Source organism: Arachis hypogaea, chromosome 18 (assembly GCF_003086295.3).
Source record: "Arachis hypogaea cultivar Tifrunner chromosome 18, arahy.Tifrunner.gnm2.J5K5, whole genome shotgun sequence".
NCBI classification, from domain to species: Eukaryota; Viridiplantae; Streptophyta; class Magnoliopsida; order Fabales; family Fabaceae; genus Arachis; species Arachis hypogaea.
Window position 1 is genome coordinate 102,166,972 of NC_092053.1, and position 22,939 is coordinate 102,189,910.

The 22,939-nt window shown below is 40.2% G+C and overlaps 2 long non-coding RNA genes across 2 annotated transcripts; one reads left to right on the forward strand and one right to left on the reverse strand.

Annotated features, from left to right (window-relative positions):
* Window positions 1-13,435: 13,435 nt before the first annotated feature.
* Window positions 13,436-17,230, forward strand: LOC140181709 (uncharacterized). The gene is made up of 2 exons (XR_011876785.1): window positions 13,436-15,753; window positions 16,006-17,230. It is a non-coding gene; the product is annotated as an uncharacterized lncRNA (long non-coding RNA).
* On the reverse strand, window positions 15,736-17,771 carry LOC140181708 (uncharacterized). Its single transcript, XR_011876784.1, has 2 exons — window positions 16,417-17,771; window positions 15,736-16,244 (listed from the first exon to the last, which is right to left on the reverse strand). It is a non-coding gene; the product is annotated as an uncharacterized lncRNA (long non-coding RNA).
* Window positions 17,772-22,939: the final 5,168 nt, after the last annotated feature.

A 22,939-nucleotide genomic window follows, 5' to 3' on the forward strand; every position in this document is an offset into this window, starting at 1 on the left:
AAATGAAACCCTCATAGCAAAGACTCATTTGATAGGAATTGGAATGATTTTCTGCTAAATTTTGGTCTTGTGGACAACAAGTGGCTTTCAGGTAGTGTTGGGTTAAAATCTGCAGCAGAGGTGTAAATTTAATTTTTTATCGGGTGTATTTATAGTCTGTGTTTGGGTGTATTATGCAAATCTCTATGCAGACCGTCATATATGTGTTTCAATCTATTTGGAATTCTGGATCACCACTTCATATTATAGTACCTGTAAATAAGACATTTTGAATACACCAGAGAGAGTTTAATTAATTTTGGTCTTGTGGACAACAAGTGGCTTTCAGGTAGTGTTGGGTTAAAATCTGCAGCAGAGGTGTAAATTTAATTTTTTTATCGGGTGTATTTATAGTCTGTGTTTGGGTGTATTATGCAGATCTCTATACAGACCGTCATATATGGGTTCCAATCTATCTGAATCACCACTTCATATTATAGTACCTGTAAATCAGACATTTTGAATACACCAGAGAGAGTTTAATTAATTTTGGTCTTTTGGACAACAAGTGGCTTTCAGGTAGTGTTGGGTTAAAATCTGCAGTAGAGGTGTAAATTTAATTTTTTATCGGGTGTATTTATAGTCTGTGTTTAGGTGTATTATGCAGATCTCTATGCAGACCGTCATATATGGGTTCCAATCTATCTGGATCACCACTTCATATTATAGTACCTGTAAATCAGACATTTTGAATACACCAGAGAGAGTTTAATTATGGAAAAAAAATTTACTTATAATTGGATCAAATATATTTACACCATGTGTTTAATTTCTTACAAGAGTATATAACAGTTACATTAATCAGGGACAATATCATTAGAATCTATCTGACAAAATGGACTCAATAACAATGAGGATGGCTTGGACAGTCTTATTGCATCACTTCTCCTCGCTCATATTTCTGAATTTCTCACTCAACAGATGGGTTGCACACTTTAGGTCCTTGATTTGCTGTAAACAAAGCAAAATTAGAGTTAGATATATTTCTATTATGAAAAACTGATTTGATCGAAGACATATATTTGTTCTTACATTTTTTCAGCTTGGTTTCTGCCTGCCATTTTTTCTGAAATGAAAAATACACCCATAGATATCAGTAAGATACACTCATAGATATGAGTCAGATACACCCATAGATATCAGTCAGATATCACTCAAATACACCCAAATGATTACAGAAATACACCCAAAGGATTACAGAAAATACACCCAAACGGTTACAAGAATTCACCCAAACGATTATAGGAATACACCCAAAGGATTTAAGAAAATACACCCAAAATTCGTTGAAGTACATCTTATGCATAATTCAGAACTCTTTCTCTTTCTCCTCCTCATCTTCTGCTGCTTCTTCTTCTTCAAAAACGATTTTACCATGAAAAATCGAAAAAAAAAGAGAAAACAGAGAGAAAAGACGTAAATGAAGAAGAAGAAAAAGAGGAAAATGAGGAAGAAGAACGTGCAGAAACGAAAGAAAATGAGAAGAAGAAGAGTAAGAGGAAGAAGAACGTGCAGCAAGAAGAAGAAAAAGAATTTTAGAAACCATGAAAATCGAAAAAAAAAACGAAGAAGAAGAAGAAGAAGAAGAGGAAGAGGAAGAGTAAGAGGAAGAGGAAGAGGAAGAGGAAGAGGAAGAAGACGAAGACGAAGACGAAGACGAAGAAGAAGAAGAAGAGAAGAAGAAGAAGAAGAAGACGAAGAGGAACCGTTTGAGTGGGGCGCGTGTAGTTACGCTCCATTCAAAATGAGTTAATGCGCGTGTTAATGAAGTTTGGACTGATAACTTGTAAAATTTGTACGGCCTTTTTACTTGTATGTGTAGCAGGCCCCATAATTTAAATACACGTGATCCAGTTAATGCATATCACTACTCTATCGGTATATAATATGAAATCTTTTTTACTTAAATTATATTTTAAATTTGTATGTACTCCCATGCAACAAATAAAATTTATATGTACTCCCATAAAAAAACAAAAGGAGTTAGTGAATATGGAAGAAAACAAATGTATTGTATACTATTGATAATGTTACAAATATATTTCCAACACACTATTAATAATGGGCACACGTTTCCAGCACACTGTTAATAATGGGTAGTTACAAGTACATCTATTTTAAAAAATTTTAAATTAAATTATAATCTAATTGGATTGATTTAAATTTGAAAAATAAAAATAATCGTTTGTCCGTCGTTAGGAGAGATTGGTGGGATAGTAGGGAGATAATTGAAACAGTTATCTCTCACGTGGATAGTGGGAGATAACATGAGAGATAACCGTTTCAATTCTCTTTCTACTATCCCATCAACAATTTTTAGTACTAATTGATCAAACATATCCATTTTAATCTCTTCTACCAACTTTTTTATGTATTAATTGCATGCCAAAAGTTTGGATTATTGATATTATTAATATTTTTTATTATTTTCAATTTTAAAAAAAATACATATATCTCGTTTACATGTTAAATGAGATAAACACATGTCGCATACACCTCTTTGAGATACATACAAAATTATCTCATTTACAGTGTAAACAAGATAAAAGAGGATTATTTATTTTGGTAAATATTTTTTAAATTATTTATTTTGATAATTATTAAATTTATTTTGTTTATTTAAAAAAAATCCAGATTATATCAATTCATAGGTCAACAAAAGGATAAATCAATGTGAACTTTTACAGCCTCTTTGGTAGTTCAAATTTCTGGCCCGCAAATGATTAATAAGTTGTTGAGGTCAAAAGCATTATTACATTTCTGAATAAGATTCCCAAACATATTTTTATGTGTATTCACTTTTATTTGGTAAGTGTTCCGAAATTTGTTTCTATTTAATCTCCAAAATCTGTTGTGGGTAGGAGTGGCAAATTGTTCATGGTAGGGTAGGGTAGGGTTTGGATCCAACACTAACTCTACTCGCGGATTTAGATTTTTTTATATAAACTTAACCCTATCCTACTCACGGGTTGAGAATATTCTAACTCTAACTCTACCCGCTCTTAATCCGCAGGTATCCGATCCTATCCGCGAGTTACAAAAAATATACAACATTATTATATAACTTGATGATAATTTAAAATATAACTGATTTTTATGTAAAAAAAAATATTAAATTATCAATTAATGATTTTCTTTTAGTGACTAAGGATCTTTTGCATTTAATAAGAGGTCTTTGATTCAACATCTACTTAAAATATATTTTTATATAAGTATATGTTCATACCCTGGCCCAACGAATAAGGCCCAGGATCCAAATAAAAAAGCCCAACCCAAAGGGTTGACCTCACCTTTCACCAGATTAGCCACTACGAAATCGGAACTCGTCACGACTTGCTCTAAAGAAGTCGGGAACGAGGGTTAACTGACAGATAAGCACTCATTTGAATGAGTAACTACCCCTAGAATCTCTCTAACCACTTCCACGAGCCATATCTTAACTTCCCTAGGATAAAGGGACGGTTAACATCCTAGAAAAGTGGCACTACTCCAACGGTGGTTATTGGTTCACCACTATAAATACACTGACACCCCTCAGGTATCTCTAAGTCCCAATACTCTCTAGACCTGCTAACACTCTTGCTGACTTAGGCATCGGAGTGTCTTTGCAGGTACCACCCCCCATTCAATCATACTCACAAGTCGGACGGAGGCCCCCAAGGCGCATACCCTCTCAAAGGCTTCCTCCCTCAGACGATTGGGCCAACCAACACCGTCCAACCCATTAATCTCCGGTTACCTACCGTAACATTGGCGCCGTTGTCGGGGACCCGAGAGATCAACCAGTGATGGCGGACAGATCCCCTGAGGAGGGTCATGTGGAAATAGATTCTGAACAAGAGAATCTGGATACCGGAAATAATGATGCGGACCTAACCCTTCATCAGGAAACCAATGATCAACACAAAGAAGGAACCTCCGGAGTCAAAACCCCGAAGGTGAATTCCTCAGAAGGCCGTGAGTCAGAGAAGGACGGACAGTCCCACGCAACTGAGCTTATGGATTAGTCCATGTCCACCAAAGTCGTTTGGAACAACTAGAGCAGGAACGGGAGCGACAAAGGGAGATAGAAAAGCACCTAAAAGAGGAGATGGATCGACGAAAAGAATTAGAGAAAAAGCTCTTAAAGTTAGAATCCTCCCTCAAAGGTCAGAACTCCCGTGACAGTAGAGAAGAGTCGCCCCTAGGAGGGGAAGATCCTTTTAGTGAGGACATAATGAGGGCAAAAGTTTCGAGAAACTTTAGAAGCCCCGATATGGACCTCTACGACGGAACCACTGATCCAAAGCATCATTTGAGCAATTTTAAAAGTCGGATGTATCTGGCTGACGCTTCTGATGCTACGCGATGCAAAGCTTTTCCGACAACCTTGTCAAAAGCAGCGATGAAGTGGTTCGACAGCCTCCCCCCGAGGTCGGTTACCAGCTTTGAAGGCCTCTCAAGGAAATTCTTGATGAGGTTCTCTATCCAGAAAGACAAAGTAAAACATGCACCAAGCCTCCTGGGAATAAAACAGGAGGTCAGAGAATCCTTACGAGCCTATATGGAAAGGTTCAACAAAGCATGTTTAGAGATTCAAGACCAGCCTACCGAGGCAGTCATAATGGGGTTAGTCAATGGGCTCAGAGAAGGTCCCTTCTCACAATCCATATCCAAAAGACACCCCATCTCTCTAAGTGATGTACAAGAAAGAGCTGAAAAGTACATCAACATGGAGGAAAATGCTAAGTTGAGAGACCTGAGCTGGCGACCTGGGCACCCTCCCTCAACAAAAGAGAGGGAGAGGGAAACCAAGAAGAAGGAAGAACTCGGCCTCGATAGACCAAGAAAATATCACTCTTATACTCCTCTGAAAGTTTCTATAGTGGATGTATACAGAGAGATTTATAACACCGAAAGGCTGCCACCCCCCAGACCCATTAAAAATAAAAAAGGGGGGAGCCGCAGCGACTACTGTGAGTACCATAAAATATATGGTCACTCCACAAATGACTGTTACGACCTCAAAAATGTGATAGAAAAGCTGGCTAGAGAAGGTCGGCTTGACAGATATCTCATAGAAAGGTCGGACGGCCATGGGAAGAGAAAGCGAGATGATGTGGATAGAAGAGACCCACCACCACAAACCCCGGAGAGACATATCCATATGATCTCAGGAGGGTTCGCGGGAGGGGGACTCACCAAATCCTCTCGCAAAAGGCATCTCAAGAAAATCTACCAGGTCGGAGGAGAGTCATCCGACCTCCCCACCATTTCATTCACAAAAGAAGATGGGCAATGAATAATCCCTGGACACGATGATCCAGTGGTAATAACTATGATCCTAGCAAATGCTCATCTCCACAGAACCATAGTAGACCAAGGAAGCTCAGCGGACATTCTTTTCAAGCCCGCTTTCGACAAACTAGGGCTGGATGAAAAAGAGTTAAGAGCCTACCCCGACACCTTGTACGGATTAGGTGACACGCCAATAAAGCCACTGGAATTTTGCCCCTCCACACCACTTTTGGAAAAGGGGAAAAATCAAAAACTCTAAGTATAGACTTCATAGTCATCGATGTAGGGTCAGCATATAATGCTTTAATCGGCAGAGCTACCCTTAATCGACTCGGAGCGGTGGTATCCACTCCTCACTTTTGTATGAAATTCCCGACCTCAGCGGGGATAGCAACGGTAAGGGGAGATCAGAAATTGGCAAGGAAATGCTACAATGAAAGCCTAAACCTGAGAGGAAAAGGCAGAGAAGTTCACACAATAGAGCTCGGAGGCGCAAGGGCTAAAGAAGAGCTGCATCCACAACCGGGAGGAAGAACAGAGGAGATACAGGTCGGCGAAGAGGAGGGAAAAAATACTCACATAGGGGCCAACCTAGGGGAAACCCTAAAACAAGGATTGACTAAGCTCCTAAAAGATAACTCCGATCTCTTCGCCTGGAAAGCCTCCGACATGCCTGGGATAGACCCCGAGCTCATGTCTCATAAGCTCTCGGTTTACCCGGGGTCCCGACCTGTACAACAAAGAAGACGCAAGCTCGGCCCAGAACGAGCCCTAATAGTAGAGGAGCAAGTACAAGCGCTCCTAGAAGCCGGCTTCATCAGAGAAGTCAAGTACCCAACATGGCTAGCCAATGTAGTGCTAGTCAAAAAACAAAATGGTAAATGGAGAATGTGTGTCGACTATACCGACTTAAATAAGGCATGTCCCAAGGACCCTTATCCATTGCCAAGTATTGACACCCTGGTAGACTCCAGCTCGGGGTATCAATACTTGTCATTCATGGACGCCTACTCGGGGTATAACCAAATCCCGATGCATGAGCCAGATCAGGAGAAAACATCATTCATCACGCCCAGAGCTAATTTTTGCTACGTGGTCATGCCGTTTGGATTAAAGAATGCAGGGGCCACATACCAGAGGCTGATGAATAAGGTGTTTGCCTCTCACCTTGGAAGCCTAATGGAAGTATACGTCGACGACATGCTGGTAAAGACCAAGAAAGAAGTCAATCTCTTGGCAGACCTCTCACAAGTCTTCGACACCCTAAGGTTACACGGGATGAGACTAAATCCCTCAAAGTGTGCCTTCGCGGTAGAGGCAGGAAAATTCCTGGGGTTTATGCTAACACAAAGAGGGATTGAAGCTAATCCCGACAAGTGTAAAGCTATCCTGGAGATGAAAAGCCCGACCTGTTTAAGAGAGGTCCAGCAGCTGAATGGCCGACTTGCAGCCCTCTCCAGATTCTTGGCAGGATCAGCACTAAAATCCCTTCCACTGTTCTCCTTATTGAGAAAGGGATGTCAATTCGAATGGACTTCGGAATGCGAGGAGGCGTTCCAAGAGTTCAAAAAATTCTTGAGCCAACCTCCTATTCTGACCCGACCTATAGCTGGGGAAGACCTTGTCCTATACTTATCTGTAGCAGACAAGGCCGTCTCGTCGGCCTTGATAAGAGAAGACGAGGTCGGACAGCACCCAGTATATTTCATCAGTAAAGTTCTACAAGGCCCTGAGCTAAGGTACCACAAACTAGAGAAGTTTGCCTACTCCTTAGTAGTAGCCTCACGAAGGCTACGGCCTTACTTTCAAGCTCACACAATAAGAGTTCGCACGAACCAACCCATGAAGCAAATCCTCCAAAAGACGGATGTTGCAGGGAGAATGGTTCAGTGGGCAATAGAACTCTCCGAGTTCGACTTGAAGTATGAAACTCGGATGGCAATTAAAGCCCAGTGCCTCACCGACTTCATTGCAGAATACGCGGGAGACCAAGAGGAAAAACCAACTACATGGGAACTCTGTGTAGATGGATCCTCAAACAAAACAGGAAGCGGTGCAGGCATAATATTGGTGGACGAAAGAGGGACCCAAATAAAGGTTTCCCTCAAATTTGAATTCTCAGCTTCAAATAATCAGGCAGAGTATGAAGCCTTGATTGCTGGATTGAAGCTGGCGGAAGAAGTCGGTGCTACAAAAGTGATGATATACAGCGACTCGCAAGTGGTGACCTCCCAGATAAGTGGAGAGTATCAGGCAAAGGACCCAAATATGAAAAGGTACTTGGAAAAAATCCTGGAACACCTTGGACACTTTGCAGATACCGAGGTCAAACACATAACTCGGGATCTAAATAGTAGAGCAGACGCCCTATCCAAGTTAGCAAGTACCAAGCCAGGAGGGAATAACAGAAGCCTGATCCAAGAAACTCTCCAGGAACCCTCCGTGGTAAAAGTAGAAGACAAACAAGAGGTCCTTGAGATAGTCGGATTAAACCTCGGATGGATGAACCCCTTGGTCGAATACATGAAATTCGACATCCTCCCCAAGGAGGAGAAAGAGGCTAAGAAAATCCGTAGGGAAGCACAATACTATACCTTGTGAAAAATATTCTCTACAGGAGGGGGATATCAACACCATTGTTAAAGTGCGTACCGACCTCAAAAACCATCGAGGTGTTAGAAGAAGTCCATAGTGGGATCTGCGGAAATTATCTTGGGGCAAAGTCATTAGCCAGGAAAGTGATCCGAGCTGGATTCTACTGGCCGACCTTGCAGAAAGATGCCACAGAATTCGTGAAAAAATGCCAGCCATGTCAGATGCATGCAAATTTTCACGTGGCTCCTCCGGAGGAACTCATCAGTATCACCTCTCCATGGCCCTTTGCAAAATGGGGAATGGATTTGTTAGGTCCTTTTTCCCAGGCGCCAGGACAAGTCAGATACCTGATCGTGGGAATAGATTATTTCACAAAGTGGATAGAAGCAGAACCATTGGCCACCATCACCGCACAAAGAAGTCGGAGGTTCCTCTACAAAAATATCATCACAAGGTATGGGATACCCTATTCCATTACTACAGATAATGGAACCCAGTTCACCGACTCTACCTTTAGAAGCCTAGTAGCCAGTATGAAAATTAAGCACCAGTTCACCTCGGTGGAACACCCGCAAACCAATGGACAAGCCGAGGCAGCCAACAAAGTCATACTGGCAGGGCTAAAGAAAAGACTACAAGATGCAAAAGGAGCCTGGGCTGAAGAGCTCCCACAAGTGCTATGGGCCTACAGGACAACACCCCAATCCGCCATCGGAGAAACACCCTTCCGACTAGTTTATGGGGTAGAAGCCATGATCCCAATAGAAGTCAACGAGCAAAGCCCAAGAGTGATTCTCCATGACGAGATCGGAAATATACAGGGACACAAAGAGTAGCTCGACTTGCTCCCCGAAGTCCGAGAAGAAGCCCAGATAAGAGAAGCAGCGTTGAAGCAAAGGATGGCTACAAGATACAACAAAAAAGTCATCCGAAGAACATTCACCCTAAGCGACTTGGTCTTGATCAGAAATGACATTGGAGTCAACAAATCAGGAGAAGGAAAGCTCGCTGCAAATTGGAAGGGACCATACAAAATCAATGAGATCTTAGGAAAAGGCTATTATAAAGTGACCGACCTGGACGGCACCGAGTTACCAAGGTCGTGGCATGCTTGTAATATGAAAAGGTACTATAGCTAAAAGCGAACTCTACTCCCTGATGTACTCTTTTCCCAACTTCATGATTTTTTCCCAGAACCAAAGGGTTTTTTCTGGAGAAGGGTTTTTAACGAGGCATCATAGTAGGGGCTAAGGGAAATAGACTATCAAAAATCCTTAGTAGCAATGAAGTACCTCCCCAACTAATAAAGATCTTTTCATCTTACAAATATCTCTTATAAATTCCTTTTTTGCTTTCTCTTCCTTTCGACGAAACGCGCCGACTTAAGCTCGACAAAACGTGAAAATCCCATGAACCGACCTAGATGGTCGTCAGGATAAAACGACGAGGTACAAGTCGGTGTAAAGAGGTTATAGAAGTTGATCATAATAAACTCGGAAACATCCCGACTCATAAGTCGGAACGGAAAACCGAGTAACACAAAAATGAATCACGAAAGTAGCCTAAGTCAGAAAAGCTCAATGAAACGAAATTGAGTACTAGGAATAACAAAAGAGAGATAGGAAAAAACCTAAGAAAAGATTAAAAGGCTGTCCTAAAGATCCTTAAAACGAAAAGGTTCAGAAAGGCAGACAAGCCAAAGAAAAGGTTCTTTCAGAAAAAATCAAGGGGAATTCGAAAAAAATCGCAAATCAGAAAAGCATGCACGCATAAGGTAACTTAAACCCTTATCCAAAAAAGGGGTACTTATTTTTTAGCTTAAACCCCTATTAAAAAGGGTATTATAAAGTGTTTTGTTTACGGCCTTAAAAGGCCAAAAAATTGTTCAAACACTTCCAAAAATAAATAAAGAGTTTAAAAAAGAGGGGACCCACAGGCCGGGCCCCCAAATAGCCAACAAATTACTTTTTTGCAAGAGCAGTAGACAGATCACCACCACCAGAGGCACCAGGACCGGGAAGAGAGGCATCCATAGGAGACGAAGAGGAAGTCGGAGGAACTGTAGAAGAATTCGGAGCATCCTTAGAGCGAGGAGGGGACTCTATAATTCTCTGCCCCCGAGTCTTCAATTCTGACTCGGAAATAATCTCGGGGACAGGGGGATCCACAATGGCACCATCAATGACAACTTTATCAGGATCTAAAGGGGAAAGGTCCAAGCCAGGAGCAATGACTCCGACCTGCTCCCTAAAGATCCTCCAAGCCTCCTCAGCCCCATCAGCAATAGAGTCCTCCAACTCGGTATAAGTCCTCTGAGAATTCAGCAGCTCATTTTTCACAGACACAAGATCATTAAATAAACTTTGGTAGCTGTCTTGTGCTGTCTTCCTCAAGCCCACCTCCATGTTGCATTGGTCTTGCAATTTCCTCTCCTTCTCCCGGAGGCTATCCCTCTCCTCCTTCAACTTGGCGACTTCCTCCTTTAACTCCCTCTCCTGCTCTTGATATAAAAGAAGCCTTCCTTCCAGCTCCTCGACCCTCGAGGTCATCCCTAAAGAGCTGAGAGGAGCCTTCTCAAAAATATCTAAGAGTTTGCCACAAACTCCCGCCGCCTTGAGGCTCTCCTCAACCAGAGTGGTAAGGTGGCGCCGAACAGAAACATCATCCATGCTTATACGAGCATGGGGATAGATGTTCTTTCGGACGAATGCAAGAGCATCCGCCTTAACCTCACCAGAAGAGCCAGACTCTAAAGCCTTGCGCTTCTTCTTCTCTGGCTCAGGAGAAGATCGGGCGGAGGGGGATGGCTGAGAAAAAGCTGAAGAAGAAATCACAATGGGCTGAGAGGGAGTCCCAACGTTCCGAGGAGGAGGAGGAGGAGGGATAACCGCCCTGGCGCCACCAGTCCTGGCGCGAGACCTCGCTTTAGCCTCCTGAACTCTCTGGTAAGACTCCTGAGTGTTTGTCTTTACCATCTCTGAAAAGACAATAACGAATAGATTAGACAAGTCGGAAAGGTCAGTCAGACAAGTCGAAAATCTAACAAAGTAATAAAAGCTACCTAGCTGTGCCTGGACAAAGGTCGGAGACCCCTGGAGAAACTTTTTGTGTCCAAGTATGGGGCTCTCCCCCACACTTCTCGGAGGAACCCCACAATGGCTGCTTCTACCTCATCCAGGTCATCCAGACCATATTTCTCGCAGGGGGAGGCCTCCAGCCAGTACAAAGGAAAGCGGGGAGAAGAAGTATCATCCAGAAAAAAGGGGTGGTGACCCTCTACAGCTTGAACTTTGAAAAAATAATTTTTAAAGTCATGGAAGGATTCGTCAAAAAGGGTAAAAACTCTCCGACCCTGTATGGCTCGGAAAGACACCCACTGTTGCTTATTGTTTAGCCCACTGAAGGGTTTGGTCATATGGAAGAGATAGAAAAAAATCATCAAAGAAGTCGGAAACTCCAAAGCTTGGCTAATAAATTGATAAATTTTCAAAAAACCCCAAGAGTTGGGGTGAAGTTGGGTAGGGGCAACTCGACAGTGATGCAAAACAGATATCTCAAAGTTTGAAAAAGGAAGAAAAACACCCAAACAGGTGATCATACACTCATACATAAAGAAAAAATGAGGGGCCGCCTCATTGACCCTCCCAAAGACCCGGGACTACCAATTCATACTTCGGCTCGTCATCCTCAGAAGTACAAATTCTGTGGTGAGTGCGAAGGTTGGTGATAAACTCAGTATCGACCGAGGGTTCCTCCCCTAGGACCGTGACATCAACCCACTGAGAAAGGATATCTACGGAAGCCATTTCTTTTTCTTAAAAAGGTAACAAAAAACCTACAAGGGAAAAAGAAAAGGAAAATAAAAAACACGGTCTCTAAAGGAGGAAATACGGAACTGAAGTCTACAAACCAACCTATCTACAAAATAAAGGCATGCAAATAGAAAAGCATGTTACAAAAAGAACTAACCTTTATCCGAAAATGAGGGTTGGAGAAAACGAAAGCCTTCGAAGATGCAACAATGCAGCACGAATGAATGAAGGGGAAATTTGAAAAATCGCAGAAACGAAACAATGAAAGAGAGGGAAAGTATTTATAAGTACGTTAGGGGCACAATGGTAAAAACGGGGCAGTCATTAATGAAAATGCACCGTTACCAAGACCATCAATCGCTACGCACATCCCTAACGGACACGACGCTTGATTAGACGTAACTGTCAGAACCAAAAGGTCACAAACAGTCACGTCGGTTTCGGAACATCACGTCGGTCCCCCAACAAGTCGGTTACAACCCCGAGTAGTATACTCGAACCCAAATCTTAAAGAGAAATTGGGCTCGAGTAGGGGCACTGTTCATACCCTGGCCCAACGAATAAGGCCCAGGATCCAAATAAAAAGGCCCAACCCAAAGGGTTGACCTCACCTTTCACCAGATTAGCCACTACGAAGTCGGAACTCGTCACGACTTGCTCTAAAGAAGTCGGGAACGAGGGTTAACTGGCAGATAAGCACTCATTTGAATGAGTAACTGCCCTTAGAATCTCTCTAACCACTTCCATGAGCCATATCTTAACTTCCCTAAGATAAAGGGACGGTTAACATCCTAGAAAAGTGGCACTACTCCAACGGTGGTTATTAGTTCACCACTATAAATACACTGACACCCCTCAGGTATCTCTAAGTCCCAATACTCTCTAGACCTGCTAACACTCTTGCTGACTTAGGCATCGGAGTGTCTTTACAGGTACCACCCCCCATTCATTCATACTCACAAGTCGGACGGAGGCCCCCAAGGCGCAGACCCTCTCAAAGGCTTCCTCCCTCAGACGATTGGGCCAACCAACGCCGTCCAGCCCATTAATCTCCGGTTACCTACCGTAACAGTATATAATATAAACATATATAGAGTACGGGTTGGTCGGGTAGGGTTGAAGCTCAACCCGCACCCTACCCGACCCGTACGAGAACCCTATCCGTATCCCACCCTACCCGCTGCGGATCGGATTAGCAACCCTACCCGAACGGGTGGGATCGGGTTGGGTACCCGCGAGTAGGGTACATATTACCACCCCTAGTTGTGGGCTAAAATTGCTGCTATTAATTAGTTATTAGATGATCATAGCTCATATATAAGAATGCCATTTGCATCACGATGAGTATGAGTTCGAGAATGTGATGACTTTGATATTAAAAGGAAAAGGAAAATGCATTTGATATATATAGTAGGTGAAATAATCTTACATTTTATGTTAAGTTACATTTAAGTTAGTTGTTATTGATGTAAGTATGATAACTTAGCTAATATGACACATTGCTAAAAAATTGAAGTTTATGAATACCATCCTATGTGTGTGTGTGCAGGTAGGGTTTTGGAAGAGGAGACTCAATGGTACTACTAAGCCGAAAAGGCACAAAATAGGTCACTGCCAATGGTTACTGGAATCCAATAACCTGAGGTCGATTTACGATCGTCCATATCCAAGACCCAGTCTGAGTCACAAAAGGCTAAGATCCTTAGTTCCTTGCGCTTGTTGATCTAAAGCGCCATATCTTATGGTGCCGCCAAGATAGCGTAGTCTGCGCTTCACAGCCTTCCAGTGCACATCAGTGTGTGAGTGCATATATTGCGAGATTTTATTTACGGCATAGGCAATGTCCGGCCTTGTAAGTGTTGCATATTGAAGCCCTCCAACGACTGAGCGATAAAGTGATGGATTCTCAAATGCATTTCCATCAGTGGCGGATAATCGGGGACTGCTAAGTATCGGTGTTGGTGTGGGTTTGGCATCAACCATGCTTGCTCGCTTCAACAGGTCTCTAATATACTTTGCTTGCTTGAGGATCATAGTGCCAGAGGGTTGTTTCTCCACCTCAATACCAAGGAAGAAGCTCATTTCTCCCAAATCTTTGAGCGTGAAACCTCATTCAACTGTGCAATAAGAGTGTTCATATCACTTGGATTGTTTCCTGTCAGTAGTATGTCATCAACATATGCCAAGAGGTATATCGTGGACGATGAGCAGTGCCTGACAAATAAACACGAATCCACAACAGTGCTTTGAAAACCAAAGAACTGAAGTGTGCTACTTAACTTGAGATACCATTCACGCGGAGCCTGTTTCAGCATGTAGAGGGCTTTAGTTAGATGGAACACCATCCCAGTTCCAACTTTGTATCCTTCAGGCTGCTCCATGTGCACTACCTCATGAAGGTCGCCGTTAAGAAACGTGTTGTTGAAATTAAATTGGCGCACACACTACCCATGAGCTACTGCAATTGTGAGCACTACGCGAACTGTCACAGGCTTCGCCACTGGACTGAAGACCTGATCATAGTCCAGACCTTCACATTGGTGGAACCCTTTCGCAACCAAGCGTGCCTTGTACTTCTGCACCGTTCCATCGGGTTGTCTCTTAATTCGGAATACCCAGGGACAACTAATAGGTGCTGTATTGGTTGAGAAGGGAACCAGAGTCCAAGTCTTGTGTCTCATCAACGCATCTAACTCTTCATCCATGGCAGCCTTCCAGTGAGGTGATTGTAGAGCCTGAGCCACAGTTTGGGGCTTAGTTTGCGTGAGATCTGGTACCATTTCTTGCTTAACAAAGACATAGAGTTTTGGCTTGAAGATCCCATTTCTACTCCGAGTGATCATGGGATGCAGCTTTTGTGGTTGTTCAGCTAGTCCAGCATTGCTTGTGGAAAACACAGAAGACCAAGGTGACAGATTGATATTCTCAGATAATACACAAGTATCATTATTAGCTATGATGGTATGTAAACTTGCATTATGATCTGGGTTAGGGGGTAAGGGTGAGACTGTTGCGGTTGGTGGGGCTTCTAATGACACTGGCTAGGTTCTGGACTCTTGTGATGACTGATGCACAAGGGTGTTGGATCTGGGTTCATGCTTAGAATTAGGATGTACTAAGCTGGATGTGCTGATATGGGGAGGTTGGTGGAGTTTTGGTGGTGGTAGTGCAGGGAACAAAAGACGTAGGACAGAACATTGTGGTGGTTATGAGGTGTGTTTTTGGGTGAAAAATAGATCTTGATAAGGGAAGTTAGTTTCATCAAACAGCACATGCCTTGACATGTAAGTCTTTCCTGAAGGAGCCAAGCACTTGTAGCCTTTGTGGTGCGGAGAGTAGCCGAGAAAAAGATATTTCTGAGTCTTGAAGTCGAACTTCTGAGATTGGTAGTGTCTTAATTGTGGGAAGCAGGCACAACTAAAGGTCTTGAGAAAGGGGTAGTTAGGTGGTTTGTGGTATAGCAATTCATATGGTGATTTGCGGTTGGTTTCGGGTGAAGGTAACAAGTTAATGATGAGGGTTGCAGTAAGGAAGGCTTCATCCCAAAACTTAAGTGGTAGAGCGGCTTGAGATAGCAGAGTCAGACCCATTTTGGTCACGTGGCGACATTTACGCTCAGCTCTACCGTTCAGCTGATGCGTGTATGGGCAGCTCAATCTATGAGCAATGCCATGCTGAATAAGATATTGTGTAAACTTCTTTGAGGTGTATTCTTTTTCATTGTCCATTTGCAACATCTTTATCTTGCAGTTTAGTCTATTTTCCATCAGTAGTATGTATTGAACAAAGGCTTGTAATGCTTGGGCTTTATTGTGTAGGAGATAGATAATAGTGAATCTTGTGGCTGCATCCAAGAACACAATGTAGTATCTAAAGCCTGAAGCACTTGTAACAGGTGCAGGACCCCAGATATCTGAGTATATCAGTTCTATTGGAGTGCTATAGGTGGTGTTAGAGGGTGTAAAGGGTAAATTATGGTGTTTTCCTTGGCAGCAAGCAGTACACAGAGGCGGGACAGAATTTTTCTCATGTATATTGAATTTTTCACTGTCAACATTACACAAATGTATAACATGCTTTACAATTTTGCTTGCTGGATGTCCCAGCCGTCTATGCCACACATCAAAAACAGAAGTTCTACTAGCTGGTGGTTGTTGTACTAGCTAGCACTACACACTTTTCATTTTCTGCATTTACACTACGTAAACTGAGCTCATTGCTAATTAATGATGCTTCAGCTGCATTATTTTATTCACACTTATTGGACCAATTGTGTTTTCAGCACTTTCAACAAAAGGAATAGTATCGCTTGAGCTGTGAGCTGCCTAACTGCACTTTGAATCTGCAACCATAGACCTGGTGGAAGAGTTTATTGCTGCATTGCTTGTATGAGAGACAGGTTTTGATACACTCCAGGATTGTGCACTCCTGGCCAATACTCCAATATTGTCAAGCGGATACAATCCCCCTCTAAGAGACCCTATGAGCAGTGTTTCCTTGGTCCCTTGAAATTTTACAAAGCTGTCGAAGGGATGAAGTTCAAAAAAGACATGGTTATCGAGGAAAAACTTAACTACACTTATAAGGTTTTTAGTGATTGAGGGTACTAGCAGCAGGTTTTGTAGTTTAAAGAGAGTTGAAGGGCTGGATTGAGAAAATAATGCAGTTTTACCAACACAATTAATAATCATACCTTGTCCATTACCTGCAAATACCTGATCTGTACCTTGATATTCTGAGCCTTACAACCAGATTGTTTCCATCAAACGTCAAGTGATGAGATACGCCTGTGTTCAAGTACCAAGCTCGATCCGTGAAAGGTGTAGTTGGAGGTGTTGCTGCGAGAAGTGCACTTGCTGGACTTGCTTGTGGTGCTACTTGTTGCTGCTGTCCTTGTGGATGATGAAATGTAGTTGAAGGTGGAGGTGGCGCATGAGAGTTTGAGTGTGGATTAGGGAAGATCTGGTTGAACCTGTGGTAACAGTCCTAGGCTGTGTGACCAAGGCGTCCACACACCTGGCATTGCGGTCTGTGGCCATATGCACTAGATCTTCCACCTCTGAAGCCTCTTCCACTAAATCTTCCTCGCGTGATGGAATGACAAGGTTCTTGATTTCTGTCTTGATGGAATGCTTGTTATTGCTGTATATAAGCTTGCTTGTGATCTTCTGATTTCGTGTTGCTTCCCTGCATCATATGAACTTGAATCGTGCCTAGCTCAACCTTCTTGAACCTCTCAATCAGCTCCTCTTGTCCAACTAGCAATGCTTCAACCTCGCTTTCAGTGTTCGAATATGCTTTTGATGAAAGCATTATGATGAACGCATTATAATCCTCATTCAAGCCTTGAGTGACCGACTCGACAAATTCTTCACTTGTCAATGGTGCTCCTAACGCAGAGATCGAGTTCGTCAACTTCTTGATTCTGGACATGTAATCTGCAATTGAATTTTGGAGTTTAATACCTTTGATTTGAGTTTTCAACTGCTTCACTTTGGATTTTTTCCTCTTAGCAAAATAATCTTCTAATTTGTACAAGATCTCATGCGCGTATTCACAGTCAACAATTTGATTTGTAAAGCTTGGATTGATCGATGCAAAAAACCAGGAAATGAGGAACTGATCCTCTTGCTCCCATGCTTCGAACTCTTCAGTTTCATTGTCAGCAATTCGATCCTCTTCTGATGCATACTTCACAGGAATCTTTTTCACATTTAGGTGATCTTTCAGGCCATTAAATTTTATGAACGCCAATACTTGTCTTCTTCATGGTGTATAGATGTCTTCATCCAACTTGAACGAGACTATGTTGATTGTTGCACTAACAGGTGCTTTGAATCTAGAGAATGATGCGGAAGGTATGGAATTGTTGAGAGCTTCCATGGATATAAACCTAGTGCTCTGATATCATGAAAGGTATCAAAACCTAAGCTCTGTGATGAACGTGAGCTGAACTCAGCTCTGGAGAGACGAAGGAGTAGAAAGCAGAAAATAGAGAGAAAAGTAAGGAATGAAATCCGTAATTCTCATTCTTAGTAATTAAGATATGAATGCAAGTACAAGTATTTTTATGGTAATAGTAGTAGTACTTATCACGTGTTATATCGGAAAATATCTGTAATAAACTTTAGCCATCTGTAACAAACTTCAGCAGCTTAACAACCTTTCATGACACGCCACACATCTCTCTAACTAACTACAGTTGAGCAGCTTAGCTTGCCTTCACTTTTTTTTTCTGATAACTCCTATCAAACCAAAAGAAAATCATAACCAAAAACAGGAAGCACCACAATTTCATTAACACATATATAACACATATTTTATAACACATATTTTATTAAAAAAATATATAATAAAAAAAATAAAAATTAAATCCACAATTTTTTTTATATAATGATTTACAATAAATAAATAATTATTAAATTAATTAACTAATTTAATAATTTAAAGTATTAATTTTTTATTTTTTATATTATTAATATGTTTTATATTTATTTTAAAAAAAATTTGATAATTCTGCAAGTAAGATAGGGTAGAATAAAGTAGGGTAGGGTTTAAAACTTTAAGGTGCGGATAGTGTTAAAGTTGAGAGATTTTCAACTCGTAAGTAGAATAGGATAGAATTTTAATAAAATTTTTAACTCTATCCATTGCTACCCCTATATATTGTAATTGTGTGAATGATAATGAAGTGTTTGTGCATGATAATAGTGATGCTTGGATAAATGAATGCGTGTGAATAATAATGAAGTATCTGTGTATGATAATACTAATACTTGGGTAAAAGCAAAAATATGTGATGGAGACAAAAAGAAAAGGCTAATTCTACGGTGCCTATGAGTTGGTGTCTAAATTTTACTTAATTTATCTTTTGTAGTAAATTTTAATTTTTTAAAAATTATTTATTAATATATTTTTTAAATTAAATATTATTTTTTAATCTTTTTTAGTAAATAGACAATATCTTTTAGACAACATAGCATTCACCAAAAGAAAAAGGGTAACAGAAAAAAAGGGATGAATTGGGTTCTTTTAAAAAAAATGTTGCCCTCTCTTATGTTGAAAGATCACTTCTTTTTATAGGTATAATTTACAGTAATAATGCATATGTAACGTGGGAATTTTCAATGCAGTTGTTTGATCATTGATGTATTGATTTTACAATTATTTTTTTTAATTAACTTTTTTTTTAAAGGTGATAGATTATATTTTATTAATTAATAAAAAATAAAATATAAAAATATCTAAAATAGAATAACATAGTGAAAAGTAGAGATCTCTTAAAAAGTATATTAATAATATACATTCAATGGTGTATAGTCAAATTAAGAAGAATGTGAGACCTGTAAAAATATTAACAAGTTAATTATATAATTAAAATTAAGATGATTTAAACCGTCCAATCTAGGTTAAAAATTTAAATTTCATAATTTAAAAATTTACAGATAAAATTTGAGCTAAGAAAATTATTTAGAGCGCGAAAATATAATTATTTAGGGAAAAATGCGTACCGGCGTTATAATTAACTGTACACGCTTAGGTCTATTCGGTATTATGTATGAGAGAAACAAAAATATAGAAATAACCAGAAAAATATTTAGAATACAAATCGGAACACTTATCCTTAAAATTTTTGTCCTAGATAGGGCCAATTGACAAAAGGATAAAAATACCCCTCACTTAAAAGAGTCACAAACATGACTCCATTCTTCATTTTCATTCATTCACCCAAAGTGAGAGAGAGAGCTCGAGATTGAGAGAAGAGAAAAGAGAAACACCAAAAATTTACTATTCACCACCCACTTCAAATCCACTTTTCTGATAAATCGGAGTTTTGATCGACGACTCGTTTGCGGCTACATGTTGCTTTCATCTTTTTCTGTATTTTTATACCACTTTTGAGGTGAGTAATCATGAGAATCCTACCCTATTTCTCTATTTCTTGTTAATTTTTTATTTTTGGGTCTGTGGGTATTGAAATTGGTGATTTTGATGTTTTAGGAGAAGTTCAAGATCAATTTTCAGCGAAATGTTGACCCATGATCATGTAGAGTAAGGTAAGACAACTCTTTCCCTCTACTTTTCCTAATTTGTGTGAAAATCTAGTATGAACCATGTAAAATTTGGATATTATTTTATTGAATAGAATAGCTTGACTGCTTGGCTTAGTTGGTGTTGATTAAAGCTTGGATTAATTGAGGCTTGGATTGGTCAGAGAGGAAGGTTCAAGAGGTTGGAATAAGACTCCAGTTTCTGCAGTTATAGCATTACCATTTCTAAAGTACTTACCTCTTCAAATTTTGGATAATAATGAAGTAGGTTGTGTTACCACTCGCAAAAACTGTTTACCTAAGAGTGTCGAATTCTGAATTCTAAGGTCTTTAAATCCAAGACCTCATTCTCTTCTTGGATGAGTCATAGTATTTCAGCTAATCCAAACCATCTGTCTTTCAGATCTTTTTTCCCCACCAGGACTGAGAGAATAGAGAGTAGATTTTCGAAATTAAACCATCAGGCAATTTAAAGCAAGATAATGTATAGATAGGAATATCTTCACCCACAACCTTAAGCAATATCTGTCTACCTCTTGAAGATAAGAGAATGCGTTTCCATCCTTGGATTCTCTTTTACACCTTCTCTTTGATCATACTAAACGAAGCATTTTTTATCTAGAGATCATAGAAGGCAAGCCCATATATTTGTCTTGAGCTCCAATGTGATTAATATTCAGAGAGTTATCCAATTGTATACGAGTAGTAGAAGGAGTGTTGTGGCTAAAAAATATAGTAGATTTATTAAGATTCACCCTTTGACTACTGATGCTTTCATAAGTCAAGAAATGCAGAATGTTTGAACATGTCTCAAGGTTAACCTTACAGAATAAGATGGAATCATCATAAAAAAGGAGGTGATTGACCTTGGGGCATCGCCAGTGAACTTGAATACCTTGAATTAGTCTGCTTTGTTCTACCTTGTGTCACAAGAAGGATAGACATTCTGCACAGAAAATAAAAAGTTAGGGAGATAAAGGGTCTCCTTGTCAGATACCTCTATTTGGTTTAAAGAAACCATAGGGTTGCCCTTCCATAATGACAGAATAAAAAATTGTTATCACTAATTTCTGAATCCACATAATCCACTGGGAGTCAAAACCAAACTTATCCAAAATGAACCAAAAAAAGTGCTTTTCTACCTTATCATATGCCTTATTCATGCGCAATTTTAGTGCCATTTCAGTTGCGAGCCCTTGTTTTTTGTTCTTCAAGTAATGCATGCACTCATGAGTAATTAGGATATTGTTAGAAATTAATCTACCTTTAATAAAAGCGCTCTGCGTAGGGCTAATTAGTTTGTTCACCTTCCCCTAAAGTCGATATACAAGGGCTTTAGAGATAATCTTATAAAAGATTGAGGATAGTCTTATTGGTCTGGCCTAAATCATATTTTTAGCATCTAGAATCTTGAGGATAAGACAAATCTGAGCGTGCTTAAAACTCTTCAAAATTCTGGCTCCTGAGAAGAAGCTCTTAATTTCTCACAAACACCACTAAGGATGTTCTAAAAGGTTTAAAAAAAATTGCTGTCATACCATCATTTCTTAGAGCATTTAATGAATGCTAAATATAGCTCGTTTCACTTCCCCTAGTCACTGGTCTTTAAAGCCTATGGTTCATCGATGCTGTAACCTTAGGTTCAGAGTCAGTGAACAAAGCTTCAGGGTTCTCATGACAAGAGGAGGATAAGATGTCTTTAAAATATGATTCTGCCACGGAAGCAATTCCAGCATTAGAAGTAGCCACTTCGCCATTACCGTCATATAGGTAGCGTTTGTTTTGAGGTACTGAGACAGAGACTGAGAGACTAAGACTCAGTATCATGTTTGTTAGTTTAGAGACTGGTACTAAAATTTTTATCTCTGTCTCCAAAATTTCAGTATTTCAGTACCTCCAAAAAGTAGGGACATAGAGGACTAAAATTTTTAGAGATAGAGACTGAAACTTTAATAACATTTTATACCTAAAATACCCTCATTTCAATTAATTAATTCCAATTTTACCATTTGTACAAATTAAATTAGAGTTTCATTCTTGTTTCAATTTCTGTCTCCCATTTTGCACCAAACAGAATACTGAGATTTATTTCAATCCTTATCTCTTAGTCTCTGTCTCTTAGTCTCAGTCTTTCCGTCTCTGTCTCTGCACCAAACGCTACCATAGTTACCAAATTCGGTTCCTCTGGATACAATTTCTGAATTTCTAATGGAAGAAACCCGTGTACTGATCACTAGATTTGAGCCATTTGATTCTAGATTTATCTTTCCAATAAAATTTCTCATTTTGCAGCGATTTCTCAAGTTTGTCTTCTAATTCTAAAATGATTTCACCCCATGTATTCCTGCTAAACAGAGTGCATCTAAACTCTGGAGAATTCTTATTTTATGTTATGATTTCGTTCACATCGACAATTCTTTGTAGATGAAGAGATGTCAAAGGGGCTTCTTACTTCCCAAACAGATCTTCCTACATCATTTGGACTTTAATGAATCAATCTCCACTCTTGAATTAGATCTGTTTTCTCACTGCCACTTGACAATCTTATGCAGACATTACTTTATTTTTTGAGATAGAATATATATGGTTGATCCTTCAATTTGTTCATATCAAACCTCTCTAACAATCTGTCTCATTTCTTCATTGGAACACCATTTTTCTATTTGAACTGTCATTTAGATCTCTCAATTCTTGCGTTGGAGTCTAGAAAATTTAAAATTTGAAATTTGAACACCATTTTGAACCAAAATTTGAACCATTTTTTTTAAATTTGAAACTTTTGTGGCGTGCCACATGCCAATTAACAAGGGCGTGTCATTTCTATACGCCTTTGAAGTCTCATCCATTGCTAAAAGTTGGCGTGCAACACACCAAGGAGTGGGCGTGCCACACGCCCAAGAAGGAGGCTCCTAGGGACTTGGTGAAGTTGGCGTGCAACACCCCAAGGTTGGGTGTGCCACACGCCCAATATGGTTACTTCTATGGACTTGAAAAGATTGGCGTACAATACACCAGTGAGTTGGCGTGCCACATGCCCAAGGCCCAAGAACCCACAAGCATCAAGTTATCACCCAAGCCCACATTGCATTGTTGAAGAATTGAATCACTAAAATTTGGATCTGAATCACAATGTGAGTTAAAGATTAGTTGCGAAAGATTTGATTT